We start from the raw sequence: 6,000 nt of genomic DNA, 5'->3' as shown, positions 1-6,000 counted from the left end.
TTTATAAATGGGGATGTAGCTGAAAAAGTTAGTCTAGGCATGTAAATGCCATTCGACAGAAGACTAGAGCTAACTAGGAACTGACTAGCACAGTGAACCCTGAGGTGGATGAGAACTGTGGTTGATGGTACCAATGCAAGAGTGTCGTTTGTTAGCTAGAGCAAATGCACATCACCATCACAGGTGGTGGGAATGTGGAGACTCATTGGAAAAATAAAACTGTAGTGACCTATGGACTGTGGTTAGCAGTAATAATGTAATATTCTTGTATCTATACCAAAGATGTACTGTGTTGAAAATGGGTCAGTATAGAAAATGTGTGTCAAATGTGCAGAATGGGCATGGCAGTAATTGGATAATATTGTATCATAATCTGTAACAAAAGTTCCTCCACAGTGTGGTTGTTGATACTGGAATGTTGTTTGAGAATACTGCACATGTGCATGATTGTTTTGTAAGTTTATGAATTCTGTCATAAAAATATATTTAAAAAATAATAAGAGAGTGGGTTGGGGAGAAAATACACCAAATGTAAGGTAGGAAGTATAATTAGTAGTAAGAATTTGACAATATTCTCTCCTCATTTGTAAAAAACATCTCACGATAATGCAAGGTGTTGGTGTTGGGTTGATGCATCAGACCCCTGTATGATATTATGCATTTTTGCATTGTAAGTTCAGAAGTTTGCTCTACATTTATTGTTTACATATGTTCATATGTAAATGATATAAAGATAATAATAATAGGTTTGGTGGGGAGAAAATACTTTGGTTAGTAGTAACATTTTGAAGATGCCCTTTAATTTAGTTAAAAATGTTTAACAACAATGTAAGGTATTGATGGTAGGGTGAGTTATGACAGTCCAGTATGATGTCATATATGTTTATTTTGTAAGTTCACGACTATTGCTATACACATATTGTTTATGTATGTTTAGGTATGAATGATAGACTTCAATAAAATTTTAAAAATATATACACAGTACACCTAAAATTAACAGTAAATCCTTAATATTATAATTTAAAAGAAGACTGCTGGAATTTGATTGGAATTGGGTAGAATCCATAGATCAATTTGGGGAGAAAGCACATCTTTGTGATATTAAGTATTTCAGTCAATAAATACCTCTCAATTGAAGTAGACTTAATTTTCTTTTTCTCTCGACAGTGTTTTGAAGCTTTGAGTGTAAAAGTCCTGTGCCTCTTTCATTAAATTTTTTCATGGTGCTTTATTTTTTATGCGGTTATTTTAAAGTTTATTGACAATGTTTTTTGGATTCAAATTGTGGATTGGTGGTATAAGAAAATCTACTAGATTTTTATATAGAGCTCTTTTGTCTTTTGACTTACTGAATTCCTTTAGGAGTTCAAGTCGCTTTTTTGTCAATTTCCAAGTAATTTCTTTGTTGACAACCACTTAGTCCCTAAACATTATTTCCACACCTATTCCAAACAATATACGGATTTTACAATGCCTCAGTTTTGGGATGCCCCATGCCTCCTTATTTACTATTGTTATCCAATATTTTAGTTCTATGTTTTTTATATCTTACAATTAGACTCCATTACTTTTCTTATGGACATAAAAGAAGTGCCTGGATTTACCTAAATACTTACCATTTCATTTATCATTTTATTTCTTGCTTTTCAGAATATTCTTTTAAAATACATTTCCTCTTGAAACACACCTTTTTAGAACGTCTGTTGGCGGTATCTTCCTCAATCTTTGTTTTCCTGCGAATATCTTAATTTTGCCATTATTAAATGCCTGTTTCTTTAGGCAGATATTTTCTATCAGTAATGTTTACCTACTGTTTCACTAGGTTTGGGCTGTCCAATGTTCCTATGAATTTCAGCATTCTCGGCAATAGGTATTGTTTTCAAATCCATGGAACAACTTGCTATAGTGACTGTTCAGAGAAGGGGCACTCCCAGGGTCCCATCTCCCCTGGTGGACCTGCCACCTCACGGGCCGCGCATTATGCACCACAAACAGGCTCCTTGGAGGGACCTCTGGGACCCCACACCTGAGGAATTCGCCGGCGGGAATTAAGCCTCCCTCCTCGCGCACCACCGTCCAGGGCGCACTGCGCGCGCGAGGAGCCGCCTCAGGCCCAGTTGCGGGGCGGGCCAGCGTCTGCGAGCAGGGCTGGGGGGCCTCTGGTTCCAGGGGAGGCGGTGCCAAGATGCGCACAGCCTGGGGCGCGAAGGCGCGCTGATGGAGACGCCAGCCAGAACACAGTGAAGCCCAGGCTGGAGGGAGGAGTGGAGAGGGGCCCTGCAGCCCAGGCCACCGTGTCCAGGGGCTCCTGGTCTACTGCTCCAGCAGCCCCCTGCCCCGCGGGGGCAGAAAGGCTGCCGGGTGGGGCACGGACTCTGTACCAGGTTGAGGACAGCGAGTGCACCTGTGCTGCCCCTGCGTGTGCTCATGTGTACCTGTAAGTCTGTCTTAATCTCCAAGGGCTGTGGAACAAAGGACCACAAACCAGGAGGCTTTAAAGCCTTTTAAACTGATTCTCTCCCAGTTCTTCAGACTCAAAGTCCACAATCAAGTGTGGACAGGGCCCCCTCAGGAGGCCCCTTCCCTGGCCTCCTCCAGCTTCTGGGGCCCCCAGCATTTCCTGGCTTGTAATGCATCACCCCAACCTGCCTGGCCTTCACTTGCCTTCTCCTCTATATTCTGTTCTTGTAGGGAGAGGGGTTGGGCTTAGGGTCTTCTCTGTGCCATGTGACCTCATCTTCAATCTTATCTTCACGTCTGCATAGAACCTAATTCCAAAGATCATTTTCTGAGATTCTGTGTGGACGTGAATTTGGGGTGCCCTATTCACCTCGCTTTGGTGGCTTTGCACACAGGGTTGCTCAGGTGCCCCTGACTTGTCCTAATTCCAGTCACCTCGTATTCACTTGGTGGTGTGTGTTGGACAAGGTGGCACATCCCTGTCCAGCCAAGTGTTCTCCCGGTGTCCTTGCGAGTGTGTATTTCAGAATCTGACAGCTTGTGTGTCACTAACTGCTTAAGCGGGTGGCATGATGCACACTTGTGCATTGGCATATGCTCCTGTGTGCTATTGCTAGGGGCCATCAGGGAACCTGTGTATGGTAAGAAATAATTCCAAGTGCACGTTTCGGAAGTGCGCTTGAGGAGAAAAGGCATATTTCTGGGGATAAATTGTGTCCACCAAAAGTTGTCTTCAGGTTCTAAGCCCCACTCTGTGCACCTGAACTTATTGGGAGTTAGGGTCCTTGCAGATGGGATGATGCAAATTTAAAATATGGTCATACTAGGGTAGGGTCATACTGGGGACACAGGGCAGGTGTCCTTAGAAGAAGAGGAGAATTCCACAGACAGACAGACAGACAAGGGGAGACAGCCACGTGATGACAGAGACAGACACTGAAGCCCATGGATTGCCAACAACCCAGTGGAAGCTAGGAGGGGCCAGGAAGGGTTCCTCCCTGCAGACTTTGGCCTCTGGCTCCAGTTCCATGAGATGATAAATTTCTGTGTTTGTAGTGCCCCATGTTCGTGGTTCTTTGTTACAGTGTCCCAGGGAACTATGAGAGGCACCCAGGCTGGACTCTGGGGGCCGGCCTGAGCATGCCCTGTCCTGGGCTCCAGGGGAGGTGGTGCAAGTTCCCTCCCCCAGGAGGTCCCATGATCTTGGACAACCATCCAGAGGGGTTGTTTTTCAAGGGGTTGGACAGCGCAATTGACAGCGCAATTGACAGAAGGAAAGGAGCTGAGGGAGGTCCTTTTTCATTATTTAGTAGAATTTGTGCAGTTAGGAGAGGCCCTGGAGCCTGTTTGTAACCAGGAGAGAGGAAGAGGTAGGCTGCCCGAAGAAGCAGGTGTTGAGGGTGGTGGACTGTGTCAGTGTCAGAAGAAAGATGATCCTAGAACTGGAGTGAGGGCTCAGGGATAAATAGGACAGTCTTTGTCGTTGGGTAGGGAAGGATCGACTTTGACCAGCTCAGCAGATAGCAAACAAGGAGGACGATAAAGAGGAGAGTGGCACATTCCATAAGAACTCTCTGCGTGCTAAGCCCCTGGCATCAAATCCCCACTGGGAAACTGTGAGGGCAGCTGTCTGGTTGAGCCACACAGGTGAGAGATCACAACCTGTGAATGTCTCAGGCATTCTCTCTGGCTGCCAGAAGAGGGGTGGAGCAGAGAAGGGTAGTTTGAGGCCAGGGCTGGGCTAAGGCCAAGGGGAGGGAGAGGCAGTGAGCTTGGTCCAGAGGTTGTGCTGGGAGTTGGGTGGGCTGAGGAAGATGAGCAGGTTCACCCAGGTACCTACTCGAGTCCATGAACTATACTCTCATGGGTGAGACTCAGGCTAAAGCTTCTGTTTTCCAGGTGGAATTCTGAATCTCCCAAGCACTGGGCTGGCTCTGGCACTGAGGGAATATTTAGAGACCATCCTTTCAGTGGAATTTGGATATTTTTCAATCTTGGAAAAAGTCCTACTTAAGATAGGTATGTGAAAACCAGTTATCAAAGTGGTCACCCAAGTTATTCAAAGTTATATAGATATTGATTAGCTAGATGGATGGATGGATAGATGATAGAAAGATAGAGAGATAGATTGATATAGATACACAAATAGATGTGAATGATGGATAGATAGATATAGAGATATAGAGTTAGGTAGATAGAGAGAGGTAGATAGATATAGATTAGATAGATAGATATAGATTAGATAGATAAGCAGGTAGAGGTAGATAGATAGATAAATAGATAGATGATAGATACGATAGATGCACAAATTTTTGTTTGACTTAAACTGCAGAAATTTGAGTTAATCATCTTCCTCCTTTGAAGATTTTTTATCATCACTGATCTACCCAGTATTGATCTATTATAATTGATGCAATATGTATCTTACATTGGGACGAATCCTTATAAGATACAGATTGTTGCATGTGCATTTTCTCTAATACATTGTACTATACTGAGGGCTCTCTTTTTTAATGTTCTAATTTTTTACCCAGCACATTTTTTAAGAGACATCTTTTTTTTATGACTTCTTTTCTTCGTCCTGCTGCATCATATACCATCTTGTGAATTTTCCACAATTTATTTATCCAATTTATGTATTTTTATTTTTTTTCAAATTCTACTCAATTTATTCGTTTTTTTTAAAAGGTATTACATTAAAAAAATATGAGGTCCCCATTCGCCCCCACCACCCCCACCCCACCACTCCCCCCACAATAACACTCTCCCCCATCATCATGTCACATGCATTGTGTCTGGTGAGTACATCTTCGGGCATCGCTGCACCCCATGTCCTGTGTTCCACACCATAGCCCACACATTCCCACGTTCCATTCAGTGGGCCATGGGAGGACATACAAGATCCGGCAGTTGTCCCTGGGGCACCACCCAGGACAACTCCAAGTCCCGAAAATGCCTCCACATCTCTTCTCTTCCTCCCCTTCCCCACACCCAGCAGCCACCATGGCCACTTTTTCCACATCAATGCCACATTTTCTCGATTATTAACCACAATAGTTCATGAATAGAATATCCTTAAGTCCACTCTGATCCTTACTGTATTCCTCCTTCCTGTGGACCTTGGCTTGGTTGTGTCCATTCCACATCTATGTCAAGAGGGGGTTTAGATTCCACATGGATATTGGATGCAATCTTCCTGCTTTCAGTTGTAGGCACTCTAGGCTCCATGGTGTGGTGGTTGACATTCTTCAACTCCATGTTAGCTGAGTGGAGTAAGTCCAATAAAGCAGAGTGTAGGAGCTGAAGTCTGTTGAGGCTCAGGGCCTGGCTATCATATTGTCAGTCCAGAGATTCAAATCCCCTAGATATATCTTAGGCCCCAGCACCAACTACAATTCCAGTAAAGTATCTTGAAAGTCTTGTGAAAAGACATCCCATCTGAGTCCAGCTCCATCACTCAGAAACACCAGCTCCAAAAAAGGGCCAACTGGCATGGCAGTGAACCCCATCTGCCATGACCATAGAACCTGTGGGTCTCTT

Source organism: Dasypus novemcinctus, unplaced genomic scaffold (assembly GCF_030445035.2).
Source record: "Dasypus novemcinctus isolate mDasNov1 unplaced genomic scaffold, mDasNov1.1.hap2 scaffold_124, whole genome shotgun sequence".
In the NCBI taxonomy this organism is placed as follows: Eukaryota; Metazoa; Chordata; class Mammalia; order Cingulata; family Dasypodidae; genus Dasypus; species Dasypus novemcinctus.
Note: the sequence above shows the minus strand (reverse complement) of the source record.